This window comes from Lynx rufus, unplaced genomic scaffold, assembly GCF_022079265.1.
Source record: "Lynx rufus isolate CCGP_SWC_20201006 ecotype Redwood Valley unplaced genomic scaffold, mLynRuf1.p SCAF_28, whole genome shotgun sequence".
NCBI classification, from domain to species: Eukaryota; Metazoa; Chordata; class Mammalia; order Carnivora; family Felidae; genus Lynx; species Lynx rufus.
The window spans coordinates 5141568-5154217 of NW_025814843.1; the positions used below are offsets into that span (position 1 = coordinate 5141568).

The window sequence follows — 12650 nt, forward strand, 5'->3', positions numbered from 1 at the left end:
TGGAGCTCTGACACCCTTTAGTGGCAGTTTTCTCCTTGCCTCGTTGGGGCTTCGAGTCCCCATGCCAAACTGCCCTACCAGTGGATGCTCTCCTCACCCTGGGGAAGCCAGGATTCCCCTTCCCTGGCTGCCCTTCTACGGGGACACCCTCTTCCAGCTTTGACCCTGAGTCCCCACGCTGGCTGCTGGCATACATATATGTCCTCCAAGTCCTGTTGGGTCCCTAACACCCACCATCAGGCTCAGAGCCCCGCCCCCCCCCCCCCCCCCCCCGCCAGGCCGTCACTTTGCAGGGACACTCCTGTCACCCTTCTTGGACTCTGATACCCTCGGGCCACCGTGTTTCCTTTTCCTTCCTGCAGAGTTGCTGACTTTTATTCTGCCCCACCCAACGGCTTTATGGCTGAATTGTTTAGGGAAGGAAGAGAGGGAACAGAAAGCAGAAGTGCCTCTATGTCAGTCACCCCAAGAGACTCAGGACTCCCGGGCCGTCACCGTTTGGGGGGGGGGGGCTGAATGCCCACATGGCTTCCGTGGTCAGACAACTTGCTGGCATCCCTCAGGCAGCCAAGGGCAGGGACCTCCTCTCTGCTTTCCCTGACGTGCTTCCCCCCTGACACTTCTCACCGTGGATGCACTTACCTGCACGCACTCAGAGCTGCGCCTGGCCCATGGAAGCATCGAGAAGTATTTGTTAACGAAGGAGTCCTACGCGAGAGTCATCCCACGTGGAGAGGGAAGTTAGGAGCCTACTACCCAAGGAGGGTGTCCTGGGGCCCTCGTGGGGCTCACGGAGGCCCCTGTGTCCTTCCTCGCGGGGTCCCCCTGGCAGGTGGTACCCCTCTGGTCTGTGCAGTGCCGGTGACTTCTGGGAGCGGACAGACAAGGAAGTGTAGTTAGCATTCATTCATTGCTTATGTTGTACAAGCTGTCAAAACTAATGAAATTTTATGACAGACGGGCAACGACCAGCTTCCTGGTGTTATTTATCTTTCTCGCTCCTGGCTCGGAGCACCGGGTGATTTTTCATTTACGTTTAAAAATGCCAAAATGACTAAGCTCAATTCGCCTCCTCAGAAAACCGGCAAATTGTATCAATGCACAAATGTAATTAATAATCATCAGGCATGAGAAATGAGGAACGGTTATGCAGGAAAGTCTATCTTTCCAGGCTCCTTCCTCTCCCCGCTACCTTTTCAGCCGGTTCCCAAACTCCAGGCACATACATCATGGGTCCCCCGCGCCCCCCACCCCCCACCGTCATTGTTCATATCTGATAGCGGGTGTTTGCAATGACAAACAAGAGGTTCTTGGGACTGGTCACATGAGTTCCCATGGCTCAACGGATTCATTTGTAGCAGCCTCACAGGGATGATGCAAATAGATGTAACACGTAGGGGAAGGAAAGATGAAAAAAAAAATCCAATGGAAGAGGGGAGCGAGGTGTCAGGAGACAGGTTAATTCTAGAGTGACGAGACTGTGAGACCGTGTTCGTGTAGCCGGGAGAAACCTGCAGACCCAGTCCGTCCTGACATCCCCATAATATGTGCTCCGAACGGTTCTTTCGTGTACATCACCTTGATCTCTCTCACCTGCTCATTCCGGCCACGTGTGATCTGCACTGTTCTCTTGCTCTCGGCAGTACCTGTGATTTGCCAGGCTCTTTCGCCTCTGCAATTCCTGGCCCTCCCCCAAGTACTTCCGGGGGTCTTTAGAGGTAGATGGTTAGTTCTTTGCATCATCTGCATGATCATGACGATGCTGATGATGTCTTTTCTGCTGGCCCCATTGGGGTTCGGTTCTGACGAGCTGCGTTTTTAAGGCCCCAAAGCAATGGCCCCGTGTCCTCAGGGGCCCTCCAGTACCAAAGGCATTTTTCCTTCTGTGGAGTCAGGGCAGTAATTCCTCCACTTCCAGTGTTTTAACAGAGGCTTTAAAAAAACAATTTTTTTTTTTTTTACATTTTTTTAATGTTTATTTTTGAAAGAGAAAGAGAGAGACAGAGCGCGAGCAGGGAAGGGGCAGAGAGAGAAGAGAAGAAGACGCAGAATCTGAAGCAGGCTCCAGGCTCTGAGCTGTCAGCACAGAGCCTGACTTGGGGCTCAAACCCACGAACTGTGAGATCGTGGCCTGAGCCGACAACTGAGCCACCCAGGCGCCCCAACAGAGACCTTTAAATTGCTCTATGTGCCTTCTAGAAAAGCCTTCTCGATTTTTTTATTTTTTTATTTTTTTTCAGTAAACAGGTCTTGGGCGAGGAGACAAAGCTGAAAGGCAGACATTATGGCCCACTTGAAACCCAAGCCCCGGCCACCATGACTAAGGCTTTGTGAGGGGGCCAAGCTTCTCTGCTCGCCTTTTCTCCCCCAGGATGGGCGATTTCCCAGAGGGCTCCTCCGGTGTCTGTGCACCTTGGCCCTGGGAAGGCCAGACGTGTCCAAACATGCTGGTGTCACAGCACCAGCTCAGGCTCCAAACGGCACTCTTGACTCAAAGGTGGCCTTACAGAGAGTCCGCTCTGTGCCTGGCACCGTGGGGCTTCCTGACAAGCCAGTCAGACCCAGTACTTGCCCTCAAGGACGTTGTCATACCAACAGGCATGTAGGAAACAACCAGATGGTAGGGGAGGTGACAGTAAGTGGAACAAGAGAAGTACAGATGATGGAGAACAGGTAATGCGGTAAAGAGGAGGGCTGTGTCCACAGAGTTGAAGTAGGAGGTTGGACTCGAACTCAGCCGTGAGAGATGGGAGCGCGTACAGGAGGAGACTAGAAACGGTGCTCCAGGAAGAAGCTCGAAGCTCCTCCAGGGGCTGTAGGAACGAGCAAAAGGTGGATGGATGTTACTAGCAATACGCAGGGAAGGGCGAGGGTTCAGATTGGCTAGGAAGAGGAAGTTTGGGGAGGTTCTGGTGAAAGCGGGGGGCGGGGGAGGTGGTCAGACTGGAAAACAGAGATCCTTGACCAGCTGGCTGAGTCTGTGTCCTGTTGTATACGCAGCAACACCTACCAAATAGAGGTGACGTTTCAAACAGAGCCATGGAACGGCCGTGGAGAACAGGAGCGTCTTTCTGGATCAGGTAGACCTACCTGGACCAGTGAGCGTCAGGTGAACAGGAGAAACCAAGGCGGGCAGGTTCGTGGGGGGCCTCTGCAGTAACAGCACACGTGGGTACGGAGATTGGAGCCGGACAAGATGAAAATAAGGAGAGAGGGGCTGGACACAGCATGTGGGGGAAGAGAGGAATCTAAGCAAAGTCGAGCATGAGCAGTTGGAAAGGGAGAGCAGCAGGGCGCCTGGGTGGCTCAGTCTAAAACCATCTGACTTCGGCTCAGGTCATGATCTCATCGTGGTTCATGGGTTCGGGCCCCGCGTCGGGCTCTGTGCTGACAGCTCGGAGCCTGGAGCCTGCGTCGGATTCTGTGTCTCCCTCTCTCTGCCCTCTCCTCTCTCTCTCTCTCTCTGTCTCTCTCTCTCTCTCTCTCCCAAAAATAAATACACATTAAAATTTTTTTTTAAAAAATAAAGGAAAGAGAACAGCATGAGATCCAAGAGGCAGAGTGATTTTTTTTTGGGGGGGGGGGTTGGCGCAGGATTGTGATGGAATCATATCTCCAAAGCAGCTTTAAAAGGTGGGTGGGAGGCAGTGATTCCCAATTTGGAGGCAGGAAAAATGTGCCAGAGAGCAGTCAGTGGTGTGTTCATGCTCAATTGCTAGAAGGCAGACCCGTCTCTTACACCCGGACTTTTGGCTTTAAAACCTTTGCTTTTTTGGGGGCGCCTGGGTGGCGCAGTCGGTTAAGCGTCCGACTTCAGCCAGGTCACGATCTCGCGGTCCGCGAGTTCGAGCCCCGCGTCAGGCTCTGGGCTGATGGCTCGGAGCCTGGAGCCTGTTTCCGATTCTGTGTCTCCCTCTCTCTCTGCCCCTCCCCCGTTCATGCTCTGTCTCTCTCTGTCTCAAAAATAAATAAACGTTGAAAAAAAAAAAATTAAAAAAAAAAAAAAAAAAAAAACCTTTGCTTTTTTTGCCTTTGCATGCCTGCACAAGCAGCTGTATAGAGAGGGGTGGTAGAGAAAGGACTAGAATAAAAAAGATGAGTAGTAAAGATTTAAGCTTGGTGACAGAACAAAGCCCGTTGTAACGGTTCTTGGGAGAACCATCAGGCGAATGAACTCTCCTAATCCAATCGGGTAAGAAATTTCCTGGGCATATGGATCCATAATCCCATTTTAAATCCCCTAAAAGGAGAGTCTAATAAGAAATCGACTCCAACGGAAAACAAACTAGAGGTAATAATTGCGCAAAGACACTGGGCATTCCCTCCTTTCCCCCCACCCTGCCCGGGAACACAGGCCGTGCAATAAAAGCCATGAAATCCATAATAGAAATGGCCTCAGCCCGAAGCTTCTGGAAGGTCCATGTGTTCATAACAGACCTGTTGCTGTTGATTATCTCCAGCGATAACCAGCCGCTTACGAAAACATCCGTTTTCTGAGAATTTGGATCCTTTCATGGTCTGTTTCACACTTGGGGACGAAATGGCATTGCGTCGTACCTCTCTTTAGCTGGTGGGGAGGAGAGGTGGGAAATCAGGGTCTTGCCAATGTTCTATTTTTCTTTCTGTTTGTTGTTGCAACTGGACTCGTTAGACCAGGCAAGAGCTGCCAACATTTATAACTTGGGCTTTTCTAATTAAAGTTCTGCTGAAAAGCCTCCTCTTGTCTTCTGACTCCCTCGGCAGGAATGTGCGCTCATAACAGAGGCATCTGCCCCCTGGACTAACCTTTCTTGAAACCAGATAAACAAAGTAATACTAATAAAAATATCCATCTGTGCTTAAAGATAAATAGAGCATTAATATACCAAACTGAGATCTGGATTCTTTTGGAAGCCAGCTTTAATGATATTAGACATCTGTCCCAGCTTGCTTTCCGTTCCTTTTCCGTTTGCACACTCGTGTAAGAAAACAATGCGGAAGGAGTTTGTCGGGGGTACGTGGAGCCACCCCCTGACCGACGCCCTTTTCCAAGGCCACCGCCCCAGCGGAGGGTGTGAGACATAAGTCTAAGCCGATGGGGTCCCTTAACATTTGGCACGCTGCTTGGGTTTCATCCTGCATTTTAAACACTGTGGTCTTTCTTCATTTTTTGCTTTTAGATGCCTGCCTGAAAGCCAACTTAATCGTTCATAACGCTAAGCAGGATTGCCGTGTAGACCAGATGTACAAACGTCATGGCAGCCATTCTCTTTCCGAAGTCAAGATGCGAGAGTATCCGGGAAGCATCTGGAGCCATCCGTTTGCAAGGAGAGAGCACCAGGTCAGGTCTGCAAAGAGGGAGGGTGAACGTTTCTTTTTAAGGAGAGTACGCGGAAGGTAGAAACCAGCGTCTCAGTGTTCCAAGTAACATGGTTAACACTCAAGGAGCATCACAGGCAAGGTGCAATGGTGGGAAAATGTTCTCCACTTGAGGGCAGACCCATGGACCTTGGTTTCTTAGATTTGGCACTAACTCCAAAGAGATAGGGGTGAGTCAGTGGGACGAGGGCCAAGAGGGAAATGTACCAGGGGCGTTTAGCATTGTTACGATGATAGGGTGGGGTGTTGCTGGCCGGTTAGTGCCTGAAGACCAAGGATGCCCAGGTACAGCAACGTAAGGAACAGGCTTGCACAGCAAAGGCTGGCCAGTCCCAAACGCGGATGAGTTAGTATTGAGATGCGTTGACATTTTTAAGTAGTGAAAATGGGGGCGCCTGGGTGGCTCAGTCAGTTAAGCGTCTAACTCTTGGTTTCGGCTCGGATCGTGATCTCACCGCTCATGGGATCGAGCCCCACGTTGGGCTCTGTGCTGACAGTGCAGAGCCTGCTTGGGATTTTCTCTCTCTCCCTCTGTGCCCCTTCCCTGCTCACACACACACTCTCTCTCTGTCTCAAAATACATACACTAAAAATAAATAAGTAAATAAATAATGAAAACTTTTTTTAAAGACAAAAATCTTACACAGAATCCACAACATATAAAACATAGTAAAGAAGGGCTATTTTTCCTGAAGGAGAGGAAGTCCCTAAAACACTTCTAGGGAACACAGCTTAAGAACCACTATTCTAGGGGCACCTGGATGGCTCAGTCGGTTGAACACCGAACTCTTGATTTCAGCTCAGCTCATGATCTCAGGGTCATAGGATCAAGCCCCATGTGGGGCTCCGTGCTAAGGGTGGAGACTGCTTAAGAGTCTCTCTCTCTCTCTTTTTGCCCTTCTCCCCTGCTCATGCTCTCTCTCTCTCTCAAATAAAATGGAAAAAAAAATCCACTATTCTAGGTGCTACTCAATGGCCATAGAGTTCTAACAACCTGTCTGGTTGTGCAATGTGCTGTAAGAATTGACTGATTAAAAAAAAACACACACATTTTTTAAAAACTGTAATTGTGTTCCTCTCAACATTTTACATCGAGTTTTTAAACATACAGAAAAATGGAAAGAATTGTAGGTGCCCCAGGTACCGACCACTTAGATCCCACGGTTGCCAACGGTTTGCCCTTTTTGTCTCCTCCCAGATCCTTCCGTTTACGTTGATTCATCTTATTTTGAAAGTCCTTTCAAAGTGAGTTGCCGACATCAGTACGTCTCATCTCTAATTTCTCAACCTGCATTTAACGAGAGCAAGAAGTCAAACTGACGTGCAGAGAAGGGAATAGATCTAGGGTAAGGTTTGGTGAGCTGTAAAAATATAATTCTATGGCTCAGACCCTCATCAAGATATAACACCTCCGAAAGATACGACCTCTGAAAGTTTGTTCATGGCCCTCCCCAGCTAGCGCCCTGCCCCCCCCCACCCCCCTGGGTCCTGACAGCTGCTCAAACAATCTGTCCGTGGAGTTCATTCCGTCAGACGAGCTGACAGTTTGCTGGAAAGAATCATGGCTGGTTTCTGAACGGACGGGGCAGGGGTAGTCAGGAGGCTTGTGGCCCATCAGGAACACTGCTCTCTTCTACAAGCCCGAAGGCTGGGCTGGATCCTTTGCTCCCCTCGATTTTTTTTTTAATTGTGCTAAAAGATACATAACATAAAATGTCAGTTTTGGGGCGCCTGGGTGGCGCAGTCGGTTAAGCGTCCGACTTCAGCCAGGTCACGATCTCGCGGTCCATGAGTTCGAGCCCCGCGTCGGGCTCTGGGCTGATGGCTCAGAGCCTGGAGCCTGTTTCCGATTCTGTGTCTCCCTCTCTCTCTGCCCCTCCCCCGTTCATGCTCTGTCTCTCTCTGTCCCAAAAATAAATAAACGTTGAAAAAAAAAAATTTAACAACAACAACAAAAAAATGTCAGTTTTATGTGTGCACTTTGGCGACGTTAAGCATTCACATCGTGGGGTGACCATCGCTCCTGTCCATCCCCAGGAATGTTTTCATCACCCCAGGCTGAAGCTCCGTCCCCCTTAAATGCTAACTCCGCACTCCACATCCCCCCAGCCCCTGGGAGCCTCCTTGCTACTTTCTGGCTCTATCAATCTACCTACTGTCTACGCATCGCATCCATGGAATCATACAGCATTTGTGCTTTTATGACTGGCTTATTTCACTCAGCGCAATGTCCTCAGGGCTCCTCCGTGTTGTTACCTATGGCAGAATTTCCTTCCTTTTTACGGCTGAGGAATATTCCGTTGCATGCGTACAGAGTATTGTGTGTTTCCGTTTTTCTGGTGATGGATGCTTGGGTCGTTTCCACCGTTCGCTGCCGTGAAGGATGCAGCCGTGGGCACGGCTGTCACACACATCTGTTCCCGTCCTTACTTGCGTTGCTTCTCTGCCTTCTCCGAAAATTCTTCAGCCACACCTGCGGTCATGAGGGTCCGCACCAAAAATGCGCTCAGATGCGTCCCTCCTTCCTTCCCGGAGGCCCTCCTCCTCCCTCACCTGGACCACTCCCCTCGCTTCCTCCCCGCAGTTCTCCACGGCCTCTCTTGGCCAGTCCTCTACCTGACATTTTCTTTTTATCTTTGAGAGAGAGAAAGAATGGAGGAGGGGGGGCAGAAGGAGAGAGAGAGGAAGAGAGAGACTCTCACACAGGCTCCACGCTGTCAGCGTGGACCCCGATGCGGGGCTCGATGCCACGACCCTGGGATCGCGACCTGGGCCAAAATCAAGAGTCGCACACTCAACCCACTGAGCTGCCCAGGCACTTCCTCTACCAACATTTTCTGAGCCTTATACTGCAGCCAGAGAGCTTTCAAAGGCAGTTCTGGTCATACCCCCTCCCTGTTCGAACTCTCCAGCGGCTCCTGATGACGCGGAGGAGAAAACCCCAGCACAGTCAGTCCTGCCCGTCTGGCCCTGCTCACACTTTCCCTCCCATACTCTGTGCCGAAGTGACTTTTGCTTGCCTAAGCACGCTCGGTTCCACTCGCCTCTTGCCTTTTGCACAACACGTACTTGCCTGGGCCGTTCTCCCTGCTCCTGGGATGTCCTAACGTCTTGTCCTTTAGGACTTAATGTAGATACCACTGCTTCCGAAAAGCCTTCTCTGTGCCCACCCAAGACGGAGGTAGGTGTACCCATGGCTTCCTCCCTTAGCAGCCCCGAGGGATGTTGGTCTGTCTCCTGAGACATGTTTGGCACATACGTCTTAGGTTGTAATATCCTCAGTGTAAACACAGGTCGCATCCACATGGGGTCGGACCGCCAGGTTGAGCCTGGTCAATCATTTTGGAAAAACCTGACCTCCAAAACTTTGGAAAAGCCTGTGCTATAGTTCCAGCGAGGTACTGATAAGCCAGTTTTTGAGAAAAAGTTAAAAAAAAAAAAAAGCCCAGAGTTGTGGTATTTGTTGATTATTATGATGTTGATTCTCTGCTCGTGGCCAATTTCAAGCCGCTGTTGTAAGGTTACTGGGCACAGACTTGGGAAGTCAGTCATGCTGACCACACCCCAGTGGTTTCCTCCCAAGACCTTTAAATTCCGCCAGATTGAACAAATCAGTTGTTTCTAGAAGATTCCTTCAATTCTGTATACCTGTTGTCGACTTCCAGATAATGTTCTACAAACTCCTTCAGATTTTTTTTCTATTAAAAAAAATCACCCCCTAAATACCCTGAAGGGCTAAAGAATGTGTTACAAAGATATGTGCAGCATTCAGTGCGAGATAAGAACAAAGCCAGCATGTATTAAGTGCTTACTGTGTACCAAGTACTGGGTAGTGACCTTTCCCTGTGTTTTTCCTGTTAATTCTCATAATCCTGTGAGGGCAGTATTACAATATTCCCATTGTATAGAGGTGGAAACTGAGTCCCAGAGCCACGAATGGAACTCACATCCATCTGATCTGCGAATCCAAGCTATGGCAAATCGCCTCCAGGGAAGAGGGAGGGACTAGAAGCGAAAGCAAAGGGAAGGAAAGTTAGCTGCTCAGACAATAATCCATCAAAATACTGTCACCCTCATTTCTTGGCTTCCCTGTTGCTCCTTAAGCTTCATTCATAACAAATTACGTGCTGTCCCCCTTTCCTTCTTCTTGCGTCCGTTTCTCCTGTCACCTGGCTAAGGATTTCTTGAACTCCGGGGTCTGTGTCCCCAAGGCAAGGGTAGTCCTCACCACCATGGGCCTGGCCTGTGCGGCTCTGACCTTCCTGAACTGTGTTCTCCTCTCCTCAGCCGTATCCTGACGCCTAGCACAGTGCCTGACACGTACACATTGAGTGGATGAATGCAGCCGTGTATTTTTGGCTGCCCGGCAACTTGATTTTGAACTGGGGGGAGATTTCGCTCAAGGGAGAAAAGGTGGGACACCGGAATGAATGTCACCATCAACAACAACACAGTATGGTTGGGAGAAGGTGCAGGCTTGGGGCTGGGGCCCAGGCCTGGTTTTTGCATTTATTTCGTGTGTGACCATGTATGTTACTTCACTTTTCCAGTGTCCTCATCTAGAAAGAGGCATCTCATGCCTCTCTTTTATAGATATTTACAGGTGTCCGTTGCTCTCCAGCTGTTGGGGAAATGGCAGTGAACCAAACATAGGCCTTGCCTGTGGCACTTACATGGCAGACAGAATCCAATACTGATGTGAGTAATAATGGGTCAGGCACGGATGGGGCCTAGGAGGAGAAAGAGAGCAAGGTAACAGGGTGGGGAGTGATTGGAGGTGCTTTGTGAGCGGTGTGGTCAGGTGCGCCATTTTGGACGGATGATGTTCGATGTTCAGAGGCTGAGGGAAGTGAGGGGAAACCCGTGTGGGTTTTCCTGTTCTTTCTTTTCTGTAAATTGTGTTAAAATATACATAATGTAGGGGCGCCTGGGTGGCTCAGCCGGTTAAGCATCCGACTTCAACTCAGGTCATGATCTTGCGGTCCATGAGTTTGAGCCCCGAGTCGGGCTCCGTGCTGACAGCTCAGAGCCTGGAGCCTGCTTCGGATTCTGTGTCTCCCTCTCTCTCTGCCCCTCCCCCCGTTCATGGTCTGTCTCTCTCTGTCTCAAAAATAAATAAACGTTAAAAAAAATTTTTTTGAATAAAAAAATACACATAATGTAAAATTTCCCATTTCGACCCTTTTTTAAAATACTTATTTTTGAGAGCGATGCAAGCGGGGGAGGGGCAGAGAGGGTGGGAGAGAGGGAATCCCAAGCAGGCTCCACGTTCAGTGCAGAGCCCGACACGGGGCTCCATCCCATGACCTGTGAGATCGTGACCTGAGCCCAAATCAAGAGTCAGATGCTCAACCGACCGAGCCACCCAGGCGCTCCCATTTTAACCCTTTTCAAGAGCACAGTTCTGGAGGGTGCCTGCGTGACTCGGTCGGTTGAGTGTCCAACTTTTGAGTTCGGCTGAGGTCATGATCTCACGGATTCTGGGATGGAACCCCTCGTCAGGCTCTGCACTGAGTGTGGAGGCTGCTTGGGATTCTTTCTCTGCCTCTGTCTCTCTGCCCCTCCCCTCCCCCTCAAAAATAGATAAAGAAAACAAAAGAGTACAGTTCTGTAGCATTAAGTGCCTTCACATGATCGTGCAGCAGTCAGCACCACCCATCTCTAGAACTTCCTTTCATTTTCCAAACCAAAGCTCTGTCTCTTTTAAACGCTGACTCCCCACCCCCTCTCCCCAAGGCCCTGGTGCCCACCCTTCCACTTTCTGTCTCTATGGATCTGACTAATCTGGTCACATCGCAGAAGTGACGTCGTGACCGACTGATTTCACTCAGCACGGTGTCCCCAGGATTCATCCAGATTGTAGCGTGCATCAGAACTGTCCGCCTGTCTGAGGCTGGCCGCCATTCCATCATATGTCTATACCGCATTGCCTTTTTCCGTTCATTTGTTGGCAGACATTCAGGTCATTTCCACATCTTGTCCGCTGCGAATAATGCTGTAGTGAACATCAGAGTGCAGATACCTGTTTGACTCCCCGTTTTTAAATTCTTTTGGGTATATGTCTACCCAGAAGTGGGATTGCCAAATCGTACAGAAGTTCTATTTTTCACCTTTGAGGAAGCACCATACTATTTTCCGTAGCGGCGGGACCGTCTTACCTTCCTGTCGACGGTGCGCGAGGGTCCCAATCTCTCCGGGTCATGGCCGACATGTGTTATTTTCCGTTTACGTTAATAATAGCCATCTCAATGGGTGTGAGGTGCTATCTCCTTGTCGCTTTGATTTGCTTTTCTTCGGCGATTCGTGATGTTAAGCATCTTTCCATGTGGATTTTAGAATTTTACACGAAGGACGTAATAACAGGAAAGCAACTGTAGGACTGACCTGATCGAGGTCCCCATGGAAGACGTCCCCTGTCTGATTTGGGGGCCGTGGCAAGGAGTTTGAGTTTGCCTCTGAGCGGGACAGAAGTCTCCGGAGGCTTTTGAGAAGGGTCGTAGCATGATCTGACTTACATTTTGAGTGGATTTCATTCTGGCTTTCTGACCACACATATATTTTTTTTTTCCAATGGGGCACCGTCTGGGACTAATTATCCACCGAATACACTTAGCGGTGATATTTATCATCATCATAAAAACACACTGTGGGTAAAGAGATTTACGCTTTGTAGAACGCCTCCTCATACATCATCTTGTTCAACTCTTTGGGCAGTTTGTGTTGCCTCCGGTCTCCTTAGTCACTGGGTATTTTAAGAGAGGATCCTGGGCATGCCCCTCATGATCAGAAAAGAGTTTTAGCACCCGGCTCTGGTGACAGCCTATTAGTGGTGGAATTTTCTGGAAATTAGCCCATCTGTTTATAGCTAAGCCACGGGTGCCTGTGCAGAATCACACATGGGCAACCCCAAATTTTCCTTTAAAGCCCTTCACTGGCTGTCCTTTGACCCCGCGATATTTTCTTAGTGGGCCATTCATTGTCACTGCCTCCTTTTTCATCCAGGGCTCCTGAAGATTCTACTCCATGTCAATGAGCTTTAGAGACTCTTTCAATGGGTTTTAGTGGTCCTTCCTCTGGAAAAACTCTAATTCATTCATTTGTTGATTCATTCATTCACCCAGTGTGTATTTACTAAGAGTCCACAGTGGATAGGAATTATAGTAAACACTGGAAACCCAGTGGTGAACAAGCAGAGGCGGTCTTTGGCGCCCCGGATCTGGGGAAGTTAGATGGACGCACCAGGCATAAGGGATAAGGGTAAGAAATGGGCACGAACAACACACGACCCTGAG

The 12650-nt window shown here is 49.7% G+C and overlaps 1 long non-coding RNA gene across 1 annotated transcript in view; it reads left to right on the plus strand.

Annotated features, from left to right (window-relative positions):
• Window positions 1-7088, plus strand: part of LOC124519604 (uncharacterized) — a 32870-nt gene extending 25782 nt beyond the window's left edge. Inside the window, exons 5-6 of the long non-coding RNA XR_006964143.1 lie at window positions 5160-5320; window positions 6557-7088. This is a non-coding gene — a long non-coding RNA (uncharacterized LOC124519604). The remainder of the gene's footprint in view (window positions 1-5159; window positions 5321-6556) is intronic.
• Window positions 7089-12650: the final 5562 nt, after the last annotated feature.